General features: G+C 41.4%; 1 protein-coding gene across 4 annotated transcripts in view; it reads right to left on the minus strand.

Annotated features, from left to right (window-relative positions):
- The window catches only part of IDE (insulin degrading enzyme), a 113,447-nt gene that overhangs the window by 84,611 nt on the left and 15,040 nt on the right, over positions 1-13,796 (minus strand). The window contains exon 1 of one of the 4 annotated variants that reach the window (XM_032312282.1): positions 265-322. The exons of the other annotated variants lie outside the window; for them this stretch is intronic. The gene's annotated coding sequence lies outside the window, so the exon portion shown is untranslated. Of the gene's footprint in view, positions 1-264; positions 323-13,796 lie in introns of those variants that run through there. 4 annotated transcript variants of the gene reach the window in all.

Raw genomic sequence — 13,796 nt, forward strand, 5'->3', positions numbered from 1 at the left:
AGCACAAGGAGATGGATTTATTCTCTAAGTCAAATATAAAAATTAGTCCAATGACTTCTAGACATTTGTACAAGAGATCAAGGACAACTATAAATTTCTATGCTGGCAATGCTACCAAATCAAATATCGAGGAAGTAAAAGCCAAGAGAAACAGTAGCAACATCTTCAAACAAGACCCATCCCCAGCAATCTATATTCAGTAGGCATAGTCTGGATCCCTGCAGCCTGGCTATATCAGCACATCAACAACAATTCGATTCTCACCTTCTGGAGAACTGAAGGAAATGATCGGGAACTCCTCTGATGATGAATTCATCAACAGCTTGTCTGTCTCTGTATTTATACTCATGAGATCATATCCCAGCTCCCTCATTAGCATAAAGCCTTCAGGAGTAATTCTGACTTTCAGATGACAGGCTGATGCTAACTCAAATGCTTTCCCAGACACTTATTTATTTGATATTTTTACCCTAAGTCAAAATCTTAGGAGCAATAAAACTACTTTCCATTTTAGCAACCTTATTATACATTGGAAACTTTGTAAAGCACAACATTGTCAGTGTTCAGCATTCTGATAAACTGGAGAGAGATCGAGTAATTACAACGTTATTTTGTAGTTCCGTTCAGAATTTAAAACAATGCCTAAAATCACATTAGGTAAAAGCTGGAAGAGTCATCACAGATTATCTATCGTTTGCAGTATGGGGACTGGCAGCACTGGTCCTTCCAGAGGGCCGGTTAATAATGCAAAATATCAGAAACCACTGAAAGACCCACTGAGCCAGAATCTGCATTTGAACAAGATCCCTAAGTGGGCTAGTCTCATCTTACTTATATGGAAACTGAAGGTCAGGGAATTTAAATTCCTTGTCCAGGATCATACAGCAAAAGGTTACAGTTAGAACTCAACTTTTAACTTCCAGTCCTGTGTCCACCCCAGCTCCCCCAGAGCCAAAAGAACATTTAAAGACACCTATTAAAGGGGCACCTGGGTGGCTCAGTGGGTTAAGCCTCTGCCTTCGGCTCAGGTTATGATCTCAGCGTCCTGGGATCGAGCCCCGCATCACATCGGGCTCTCTGCTCAGTGGGGAGCCTGCTTCCCTCTCGCTGCCTGCCTCTCTGCCTACCTGTGATCTCTCTGTCAAATAAATAAATAAAATCTTAAAATAAAAAAAAGAGGCCTATTAATGTGCAGACACTACATCACATATGTTAGCTATAAAGATGCGTGCCCCAGAGCCCTTGCTCTGAAGGAACCAGGACTAGTGAAGGGAAAACAGGTCATTATCTTTTAAGTGTGGTGACAAAGTTGTTCCTGGGGCACTATGAGAATAATGAAATGGGGAAGGGGGAATAATGAAATGGGGGCAAAACTCTGTCTAAGAGGGGAGAGAGGGGAAAGAGGAAGTGGAAGAATGCCAAATAAAAGGAAGGACATACCTGAGCAAAGGACTGGTGGTGAGAAAAAAAAGAGGAGGCATAAAGGAGAAAAACAAGAGCTTGGAGTTAATAGAACTACAACCAGAACACTCCCTGAAAGATCATTAATTTTTATCTAGACAAGTAAAGACCTAAACTGCAGGTGTGCAAAATCAAATTCCCACACAGGTCATTTCCAAATTCCCATACCAAGAGGAAATTTTTTATGCAAATAATCTTTTATTCAAATGACCTTCTGAAGTCTTTTTTTCCCTTTTTTTTCTAAAGATTTAATTTATTTATTTGACACAGAGAGAGAGAGAGATCACAAGTAGGCAGAGAGGCAGGCAGAGAGAAAGGGGAAAGAAGGCTCCCCACCGAGCAGAGAGCCCAATGCAAGGCTCATCCCAGGGCCCTGAGATCATGACCTGAGCTGAAGGCAGAGGCTTAACCCACTGAGCCACCCAGGTGCCCCTCTCCTATCTCTTTAAAAGGTGTCTCCCAGCCTATGTAACAGGAGACTGAGAAATTTTACTTTGCATTTGCTCTTTACCCACCCCCATAACCCCAGACATATTTAAAGGTAGACCTCATCTATTTCTAATTTCTAAATGCATGACCTATAAACCTGAGCAGGTGAGTGACCATGCTAATAGCAAAATTATAAATCAAAACCTCCCTTCTGTGGAATCCATCCACCCACTCCTAAAACCATGGGCAGAAGCTGAGCTTGCCTACCACGCTCCTAAATGTGGGGGAGGCAGCCAGAGAGAAAAATGCCTGAAATCAGAACCACACAATAAACGTCCTTTCCTCCCTGAGGAAGACAGAGGTAAGAGAGACTATCAAGGTAGTGGTAGTATGAGCTCTAGGATGCTACAGTATAAGATGACATATTCTCAAATACTATTCATGTTATTTGACCTAAAAAAATCACAACGTCTCTCAGGGAAGCAAATACCCATGGTTCTTCAGTTATACGGACCAGTATACCTCACTTTATACACCAGCTAGATCATAAAGGTGGGTATAAACTAAAATCTTGTCAATTAAATCTTATTTTCCTGTGATGAGATGTTTGCCTTTCTTTGTTCCAAGCAGAATGTCAGCTGTTCTAACTTTGCAGCCTATGGAAAGAAGTTTACCATGAAAAAATGAACTTTAAATGAATAAGGGTGGTTGCAAGTTAAAGGACTCCTACAGCGGCACCTGGGTGGCTCAGTTGGTTAAGCATCTGATTCATGATTTCAGCTCAGGTCATGATTTCAAAGTTGTGAGATGGAGCCCTGTGGCAGCAGCTCCCCACTCAGTGCCCTGTCTGCTCGAGATTCTCTCTCCCTCTGCCTCTCCCCCTGTGGTGGTGTGTGCGCTCTCTCTCTCTCTCTCTGAAATAAATAAAATTTTGAAAAATAAACAAAGGAATCCTATAGCGGCATTTTAGAGATAAGTGCTTTTGCAAATTTTTAGCTTTGGTGACTACGTATCACTGGCTATTCATTTCAAAAGTGACAAGCTTAACATGGAACCCTTTATAGGGGCCTTATGGAGGTTGAAGCAAACTAGAAAAACCTTCATTTTATACCTCTTGCCACACAGTTACTTAACTATGATTTTCTTACAGTTGTAGTTTGGGGACTGAAGGTGTTTCACACCTTCTTCCTTCTATAGGTAGCCTTCAGGCTGTTAGAAAATTTAAGATGCCACAGTACAAAACCAAGACTAACAATTACTCTCATTTTTAAAGTGTCCTATGCTTTATAAACTGCTCATTTAATTTTCCCATTCTCCCTAAGTGACAGGTCACAGCAGCTGTTGATGGTCATTCTCCTCAAACCCAGAAGAGGAAACAAAAGCTCAGTGATTAAGTGACTTGCCCAAGGGCATTTACACAATTGATTCGTGGCAGAGCTGGAACTATAGAGAAAGAGGAAGCGTGGGAAGGGGAGGAGCAGAAGGTGGTACTTAAGAAAATCATATATGGCTTTCTTCCTCAGCTCCCACAGCCCTTCCTTGACCCAATTCCCCTGCCTTACAATCCCAAATAACAAAAACAAGGAAACAAAAATTAAAATAGGTCAAAATAAATGCTCCAGTTCTTTTACTCCTTTCTCCCCATGGAAAATAGAGATAGGTAGTGGAGGGAGCCTGGAAGAATGCTTCTAATCTGCCAGACTCCTGGGAGGAGAACCATACTATCTCATGGTACTTCGATAATGAAAAAATAAAAAGGAAAACATATGGCAGGATTAAATGTGTGGAAAGTTCAAAGAGAGAGAAGAGTGTACAATTGTTTCATGCATGAAAGGGAATACAATAATAATGACTGCGGTAGATACGGTAGGGCTATTGTTAACTTATTTTTCAGAAGCATAGAGTAAGCCACATGAACAAACAAAAAGGAGAAAAATAACAATCATCTGAGTAGATGCAGAAAAAGTAACTAAACTCAACAATTTATTTTTTTAAGTCTGCAAACTAGAAATAGAAGAAAATTCCTTCATCTGAAAAAATATTCACAAAAACTACAGCAATCTTCATACGCAATGGTAAAATAATGCAGACACCCACAACCCCCCTCCCCACAAACAGGATGTCACTATCCTCTCTTCTATTCAACAATGGGCTGATGATTCTGACCAGTCCAATAACAAAAGAAAAAGAAAACAGAAAAACATAAGAAAGAAAGGGGAAAAGCAACTAACATTATTTGTAGGTGACATGAGACATGACTGTGTATGAAGGGGCTCTGGGCAAGTGTCCCCACATTGTGTCACTTTGGCATGTGGATTATTTTGAGGTGAAGGCAATTGAGACCCTGCAGGATCAGGGCACCTGGGTGGCTCAGTGGGTTCAAGCCTCTGCCTTCAGCTCAGGTCATGATCCCAGGGTCCTGGGATGGAGCCCAGCATCGGGCTCTCTGCTCAGCGGAGAGCGGGCTTCCCCCTCTCTCTGTCTCTGCCTGCCTCTCTGCCCACTTGTGATCTCTGTCTGTCAAATAAATAAAATCTTAAAAAAAAAAAAAGAAAGACCCTGCAGCCTCTAGAGAAATTATGGTCCCTCCTGTAACTACCTAGAAGAATCTAAATTGGGGGGCACCTGGGTGGCTCAGTGGGTTAAGCTTCTGCCTTCGGCTCAGGTCATGATCTCAGGGTCCTGGGATCAAGCGCCGCATAGGGCTCTCTGCTTGGCAGGGAGCCTGCTTCCCCCGTCTCTGACTGCCTCTCTGCCTACTTGTGATCTCTATCAAATAAATAAATAAAATCTTTAAAAAAAATAATCTAAATTGGGGGTCTTCCCCAGAAGTGGAGTTATTACCAGAGATAAATTTTATTTGAATGACTCATATGTATGGGGGCCAAACACTTAGTTATCAAACATCTGTTGTTCTTACTGCCCTGTGAACTGCCCTCCTCCCCTTTGAGGCCCCAGGCCTCACTCCACTCCTTAGCTCGGGATGGCAATTTCACCTTTCTGTCTTTGAACCTCTCTCTCATCTGTGTATGGTTCCTATATACACAAAATTAAATTTTATTTTCTGTTACTCTGTCTCATGTCAATTCTTAGACCAGCTAGAAGAGCCTCTGAAGGATAGAAGAAAAATTTTCCTCCCTAACATGTACACAGAAAACCCCAAGAATCTCTGACAACTTCCATTTCTGGATGGTTAATAATAGGTCATGGCAACCACATTCAGCTTCAATAAACAGAAAAAGCCATGATGAATTAGAAAATCACATTTTCAAAGATATTGGAGAGTTGTAGAAGAAATGAGGATTGGATGAACGCAAATCCAGAGACAGTCAAGCCCTCTGGGGTGGGCTTGACAACCATCTCCAGTCTTCTTCTCTGGGTGCATTTGCTAATTTTGAATGCAGACTGAAGATCACACTTGGCCTAAGAAGGAGGACTATAATCAGGGAAGATAATCAAGACTTTGGTGGGTGCATGAGTTAAGTGTGACAGATTACAGGCTCAAGATGCCCCAAATCCACAGCTGATTTTTGTCACAGATTTTCTGAGCTATCACTACATATCCACCAGAATGGCTAAAATGAAAAAGATGGAAAATACCAAGTGTTACAGAACTTATAGGGTAACCCAAATTCTCATATATTGCTGGTGAGAACGGAAATTGGTACATCCATTTTCTTAAAACTGGCAGTCTAGGGGCACCTGGGTGGTGCCATCAGTTAAGCATCCAACTCTTGGGTTTGGCTCAGGTCTGATCTCAGGGTCGTAAGATTGAGCCTGGCATCAGATTCCACATTTAGCACAAGTCCACTTGGGTTTCTCCCTCCTTTCCCCTTTACCCCTCCTCCCACACGGGTGCACTATTTCTTAAACAAATAAATAAAATCTTTAAAAGAAACTGACAATATGACATAAAAATTCATAAATTAGATATATACCTGAAATAAGTGTATTTATATGTTACAGCAATATGATGTACAATAGCCAAAACTAGAAATGATCAAATGTCCATTAATAGTGAAAAGACATGCTGTGATATATTCACACAATGAAGTAATATACAACATGAAATATACAAAATGAAAAGCCTAGAACAAGGCTCAATAAAGATGAATCTCACTAATGTAAGGTTGAGTGAAAGAAGCTTTATGCAAACACTGTGTCCTCCCACTTACATAAAGTGCAAGAACAAGTAAAATCAAGCTAAGCCTTTTGTCAAGATAGTGGTTTCCCTTGGGGTCAGAGAGCAGTGATTAGATTAGAAGTAAGCATGAGGGAGGCTTCTGGGACACTGGTCACATGTTGGATTATACAGGTATGTTCAGTTTGTGAAAATTATCAACTTGAACACTTATGATATATTTCAATTAAAGGGTTTTTTTCAAACAGGGGTGCCTGGGTGGCTCAGTGGGTTAAAGCCTCTGCCTTCAGCTCAGGTCATGATCCCAGCATTCTGGGATCAAGCCCCGCATCAGGTTCTCTGCTCAGCGGAGGCTGCTTCCTCTTCTTTCTCTCCCTGCCTCTCTGCCTACTTGTGATCTCTGTCTGTCAAATAAAGAAAGAAAGAAAAATAAATCAGTTTTTTAAAATAGAGCTTTTAAATTTCTTTTAAAGGTTTTATTTAGGGGCACCTGGGTGGCTCAGTGGTTAAGCCTCTGCCTTCGGCTCGGGTCATGATCTCAGGGTCCTGGGATCCAGCCCCACATCAGGCTCTCTGCTCAGCGGGAGCCTGCTTCCACTGCTCTCTCTCTGCCTGCCTCTCTGACTACCTGTGATCTCTGTCAAATAAATAAATAAAACTTTAAAAAAAAAAAAAAGATTTTATTTATCTTACAGAGGGAGAGAGAGATCACATGCAGGCAGAGTCAGGCGGGGTGGGGGGGAGCAGGTGGGCAGGCTCCCCGCCGAGCACAGAGCCTGATGCAGGGCTCGATCCCAGGACCCTGAGATCACGACCCGAGCTGATGGCAGAGGCTTAACCCACTGAGCCACTCAGGCACCCCTAAAATAGAGCTCTTAAAAATATCAAACATGGGGGCGCCTGGGTGGCTCAGTGGGTTAAGCCGCTGCCTTCAGCTCAGGTCATGATCCCAGGGTCCTGGGATCGAGTCCCGCATCGGACTCTCTGCTCCGCGGGGAGCCTGCTTCCCTCCCTCTTTCTGCCTACCTCTCTGTCTACTTGTGATCTCTCTCTGTCAAATAAATAAATAAAATCTTAAAAAAATAATCAAACATGGGGCACCTGGGTGGCTCAGTCATTAAGCATCTATCTGCCTTCTGCTCAGGTCATGATCCCAGGGTACTAGGATCAAGCCCCACATTGGGCTCCCTGCTCCATAGGAAGCCTGCTTCTCCTTCTCCCACTCCCCCGGCTTGTATTCCCTTTCTCGCTGTGTCTCTCTGTCAAGTAAATAAAAAATAAATAAATAAAAATAAAAATAAAATAATAAAAACATCAAACATAATAAAATAAAGGAGGAAGCAGATACATGAATTACTCAAGGCTAATATCATCATGCACAAAAAGTCATCTTGGAAATGGTGCCACATGGAAACTGAGAAGTAGCTCTCCAGATCAAACAAGTGCTAAGCTAGGAAGGCTCACTAAGAAACAATAGTCCAATTAACATGATAATTATCTAACCCTTCTCAGGTGTGTCTTGAGACAATTATTTGTGTTGATGTCATCTTGGCCAGAAGAAATAGGAGGCCCATATAAGTACAGCATGAGTCAATTTAACTAAATCAATAATAAAGTATGATGTTAAATATTTTAACTCAAGTCTTTAGTCACTAAGTATGATATGAAAACTAGCTTTGGAGTAATTACTTACGTAGATCACAGTTAAGATTTAAAAATAAAACCTGATACTCCCAGCAACCAAGAGTGACAAGCAATGAATATAATCCAAATTTTTTAAATGATCAAACTTTAAATAAATGTTCCCCTCAGCAATTTTCAACATTTACAATCAAACAACTTCTAACTCAGGAGAATTAGACAGGTTCTTTATTTTAAAACAAAACAAAAAGAATACTATATAAAGTTAAAATTCCTTGGGCAGATGGGTGGCTCAGTGGGTTAAATGTTAGACTCTTGGTTTCAGCTCAAGTCATGATCTCACAGGCCATGAGATCAAGCCCAAAGTCAGGTTCCCTGCTCAAAGGGGAGCCTGCTTGGATACTCTCCCTCTGCCCCTCCCCCTACTCAATCTCTCCCTCTCAAATGAATAAATAATTCTTTTTAAAAAAGGGGGGGCGCCTAGGTAGCTCAGTGGGTTAAAGCCTCTGTCTTCGGCTCAGGTCATGATCTCAGGGTCCTGGGATTGAGCCCCACATCGGGTTCTCTACTCAGTGGGGAGCCTGTTTCCTCCTCTCTCTCTCTCTGCCTGCCTCTCTGCTTACTTGTGATCTCTCTCTGTCAAATAAATAAATAAAATCTTTAAAAATAAATAAATAAATTTTTGAAATTTTTAAAAAAAGTTATGTGAGGTGGGGTGCTCAGGTGGCTCAGTCAGTTGGGTGTACAACTCTTGGTTTTGGCTTGGGTCATGATCTCAGGGTCATGAAATCAAGCTCCACACTGGACTCTGTACCCAGCAGAGAGTGGGCTTGAGATTCTCTCCCTCTCTCTCTCTATCCCTCTCCCTGTGCCCTCCCTCCCTCTCTCTCATATAATCTTTAAAAAAAAAAAAAAAAAAAAAGTAATGTGAAGTGTTCATGTGAGTCTGTTAAACTTGACAGAGGCAACTAAAATTCCAACAGACTTGAGCAGCTTTTATAGCATTTCTCCTGTAAAATAGGTATAAAACAAAATGAAACAAACTTCATCAAGGCACAGTGTCTGGTACATATGAGGCACTCACAAATGGTATAATCATCATTATTATGGTCCCACAGGGGTGACATGCAAACAGACCCACCTTGGTAACCACCATGTTATTACCAGCGTTCTTATTACACACTCATGCAAATTACAGTGGAATGTTGTCATCTCTAGAGGTCAAAACATTCACTGGAAAGGCTGGTAATAGCATGGTACTTTATAAGACTATCAGAAAAACAGGTAAATAATTATCCCTTTATAATTGCTATAGGCAATCCACTGTTTATGGCTGTGGTTCTCAACAGGTGACAATTTTGTGGGACATGTGGCAATGTGTCACAACTGAATTATCACAACTGAAGGGTGAAACTGGTCAGTAGTGAGCAAAGGCCAGGGATGCTGCAGTGCACAGCACAGTCCCCACAACAAAGAATTATCCAGCCCCAAATGTCAACAGGGCCAAGGATGGAAGACACTAGTTTATAGTTCTGAATTTATCATCCAAAAATAATGAATGAGAACCACTGCAACCAATTCAATCCACTTAAAATAAAACCAGGAGATAGCCTCATCAAAACAAAGAAAGCTGGGGCCCCTGGGTGGCTCAGCAGTTAGTGGTCCAGCTCTTGATTCTGTCTCAGGTCATGCTCTCAGGGTCCTGGAATCGAGCCTGCCTCAGGCTCTGTGCTCAGTGGGGAGTCCGCTTGAAGAGTCTCTCTCCCTCTCCCTATGCTCCCCTCCCCACTGCTCATGCTCACAGGTGCTCTCATCCTCTCAAATAAATAAGTAAAATCTTTAAAAAACTACACAAAGTTGAGAAGGTATTGACATTTTAGCACAAGGAAAGAAAAGGAACCACACACCAGTAGAAGACAATGTTGCTCAGAAATCAAAATTTATTAGCACTAATGGGGATTTTGAAGCTACTTAGTTTGATGTCCAGTAAAGAGTCCCATGCAAAGTAACCCATTGAAGATAACAAAGTCAATCTGTGCCAAAGAGGGCTTTACCTCAGACCTTATGACCGCTAGACAGAGTGACTATTCCACTATACTACACTGCCCCCCACCCCCAGAACAGATTTACAGCGCAAATAAGACATTCTGTCACCAGATGGCAGTCTGGAGTACAAACTCAGAACCAGAAATCTAGAGGTGCCTGGGTGGCTCAGTCCTTAAGTGTCTGCCTTAGGTTCAGGTTATGATCCCAAGGTCCTGGAATCAAGCCCCACATAGGGCTCCCTGCTTGGTGGGAAGCCTGCTTCTCCCTCTTCCTCTCCGTGTGTTCCCTCTCTTGCTGTGTCTCTGTCAAATAAATAATTAAAAACTTAAAAAAAAAAAATAGAGAACCAGAAGTCTAGCTCACTTATACTCTCCCAGGTACCTGAATGGTTCAGTTGGTTAAGCGTCCCACTCTGGAAATTCATTCCTGTTTTGTGGACAATTAGTTGACCACAGAGTTGACAGCCCATTTCTGGATTTTCTATTCTGTTCACTGACCTATGTGTTTTTGTGCCAGAGCCATACTGTCTTGGTAATTACAGATTTGTAATAGAAGTCTGGAATCATGATGCTTTTAGATTTGCTTTTCTTTTTCAGGGTTGCTTTGGCTATTCAGGGTCTTTACAAATTTTAAGATGGTTCAATATTTGCAAATCACTCAACATTATATACCACACCAACAAAACAAAGAATAAAAACCATATGATCGTCTCAATCAATGGATGCAGAAAAAGCACTTGACAAAAATTCAGCCTATTTATAATAAAAACTCTCAACAAAGTGGACTTAGTAGGAAGATACCTCAACATAATAAAGGCCATATATGAAAAACCCTCAGCTAACATCATATACAATGGTGAAAAACTGAGCTTTTCCTCTAAGATCAGGAATAAGACTAGAATGTCCACTTTTGCCTCTTTTATTCAATTAGTACCAGAAGTCCTAGACACAGCAACACTAATAATGAGATGACAGAAAGAGAAACAGTCCACAAATTCAATGTAAACCCATGAAAATACCAATAGTATTTTTCACAGAACCAGAACAAATAATATTAAAATTCGTATGGAACCACAAAAGACCCAAAACAGCCAAAGCAATCTTGAGAAAGAAAAAGCTGGTGGTATCACAATTCCAGATCTCAAGATATACTAAAAAGTTGTAACAATCAAAACAGTATAGTACTGGCACAATAACACACACACAGATCAATGGGGCAGAAGAGAGAGCCCGGAAGTAAACCTATGCTTACTTACAATGGTCAATTAATCTACAACAAAGGAGGCAAGAATATACAACAGGGAAAAGACAGTCTCTTCAACAAACGGTGTTGGGAAAACTGGACAGCTACATGCAAAAGAATGAAAGTGGACCACTGTCTTACACCACACACAAAAATAAACTCAAAGTGAGTTAAAAACCTAAATGTGTGACCTGAAACCATGAAACTCCTAGAAGAAAATATAGGGAATAATCTCATGAACATTGGCCTTAGCAATGTTTTTCTAGCTATGTATGTCTCCTCAAGCAAAGGCAATAAAAGCAAAAATAAACTATTAGAACTACCCCGAAATAAAAACCTTTGCAGAGCAAAGGAAACTATAAATAAAATATAAGGCAACCTATTGAAGAGAAGATATTCACAGACGATATGTCCAATAAAGAGTTAATATGCAAAATATAGGGATGCCTGGGTAGCTCAGTTGATTAAGCCCTTGCCTTTGGTTCAGGCCATTATCCCAGGGTCCTGGAATGGAGTCCCACATCGGGCTCCTTGCTCAGTAGGGAGCCTACTTCTCCTGGCTGCCACTCCCCTTGCTTGTGCTCTCTCTCTGACAAATAAACAAACAAAAATTTAAATATATATATATATATATATATATATATACACAAAATATGAAGTTATACAACTCAACACCAAAAAACCAAATACACAATTTAAAGATGGGCAGAGAAGTAAGCAGACATTTTTCCAAAGGAGACATAACAGATGAAAAGAGTCTCAACATTACTAACCAGCAAAGAAATGAAAATCAAAAACCACAATTAGGGGGTGCCTCAGTGGCTCAGTTGGTAAGTATCTGCCTTTGGCTCAGGTCATGATCCCAGAGTACTGGGATCGAGCCCTGCATCAGGCTCCCTGTTCAACGGAGAGTCTGCTTTTCCCTCTTGTGCATGTTCTCTCTCTCTCTCTCTCTCTCTCTCTCAAATAAACAAATAATCTTTTAAAAAATCCACAGTGAGGGGTGCCTGGGGGGCACAGTCAGTTAAGCATCTGGCTTTTGATTTCAGCTCATGTCATGATCAACCCCCACATCAACTATGTGTTCAGCAGGGAGTCTGCTGGAGATTCTTTCTCTTCCTCTGCCCCTTTCCCTGCTGTCTCTCCTTCTCTCTAAAATAAAAAAAGAAAGGGGAGGGGGGCCTGGGTGGCTCAGTCGTTAAGCATCTGCCTTCAGCTCAGGTCATGATCCCAGGGTCCTGGGATCAAGCCCTGCATCTGGCTGCCTACTTAGTGGTAAGTCTGCTTCTCCCTCTCCCACTCCCACTCCTTGTGCTCCCTCTCTCACTGTCTCTCTGTCGAATAATTAAATAAAATCTTAAGTTAAATTAAATTTTTAAAAACCCACAATGTGGGCACCTGGGTGTCTCAGTGGGTTAAAGCCTCTGCCTTCAGCTCAGGTCATGATCCCGGGGTCCTGGAATTGAGTACCACATTGGGTTCTCTACTCAGTGGGGAGCCTCCTTCCCCCTCTCTCTCTGCCTGCCTCTCTGATTACTTGTAATCTCTCTGTCAAATAAATAAATAAAAATCTTTAAAATAAAAATAAAAATAATAAAATAAAAAACCCACAATGGGACAGCATCTCAGATCTGTCAGAATGCCTAAAATCAAGGGACGCCTGGGTGGCTCAGTTGGTGGGACAACTGCCTTCAGCTCAGGTCCTGATCCCGGAGTCCTGGGATCGAGTCCCGCATCGGGCTCATAGCTCCACGGGGAGTCTGCTTCTCTCTCTGCCCTTCTCCTCACTCATGCTCTCTCTCACTGTTTCTCGCTCAAGTAAATAAATAAATAAAATATTAAAAAAAAAAAAAGAATGTCTATAATCAAAAAGAATTAAGTGTTCAAAAAAATGAATTAAGTGTTGGTGAGGATGTAGAAAAAAAGGAACCCTCATGCACTGTTGTTAGGAATGTAAATCAGTGCAGCCACTGTGGAAAACAGTATGTAAGTTTCCTCAAAAAATTAAAAATAGAAATACCGGGGCGCCTGGGTGGCTCAGTGGGTAAAGCCTCTGCCTTCAGCTCAGGTCATGATCCCAGAGTCCTGGGATCAAGCCCCGCATCAGGCTCTCTGCTCAGCAGGGAGTCTGCTTCCCTTCCTCTCTCTCTCTGCCTGCCTCTCTGCCTACTTGTGATCTCTCTCTGTCAAATAAATAAATAAAATCTTAAAAAAAAAATAGAAATACCATATGATTCAGTAATTCTAGTACTGGTTAGTTACTCAAAGAGAATAATAAAAAGATAAACACATATACACACCCCACACCAAAAAAAGATATAAATACTCCCATGTTCATTGCAGCATTATTTACAATAGCCAAGTTATGGAAACAATCAAAATGTCCACCAATAGATGAATGGATAAAAGATGATGTGTGTAGGGACGCCTGGGTGGCTCAGTTGGTTAAGCAGCTGCCTTCGGCTCGGGTCATGATCCCAGCGTCCTGGGATCGAGTCCCACATCGGGCTCCTTGCTCGGCAGGGAGCCTGCTTCTCCCTCTGCCTCTGCCTGCCATTCTGTCTGCCTGTGCTCGCTCTCTCCCCCTCTCTCTCTCTGATAAATAAATAAAATCTTTAAAAAAAAAAAAAAAAAAAAAAGATGATGTGTGTATATATATGTGGAATTTAATGAAATATTACTCAACCATAAAAAAGAATAAGATTTTGCCATTTGCAACAACATGGATAGACCCTGATGGTATTATGCTAAGTGAAAAGTCAGAGAAAAACAAATATATGATTTCATTTATATGTGGTATCTAAAAACAAACAGCCAGCAGAAACAGACCCATAAA

Source organism: Mustela erminea, chromosome 14 (assembly GCF_009829155.1).
Source record: "Mustela erminea isolate mMusErm1 chromosome 14, mMusErm1.Pri, whole genome shotgun sequence".
NCBI lineage: Eukaryota > Metazoa > Chordata > Mammalia > Carnivora > Mustelidae > Mustela > Mustela erminea.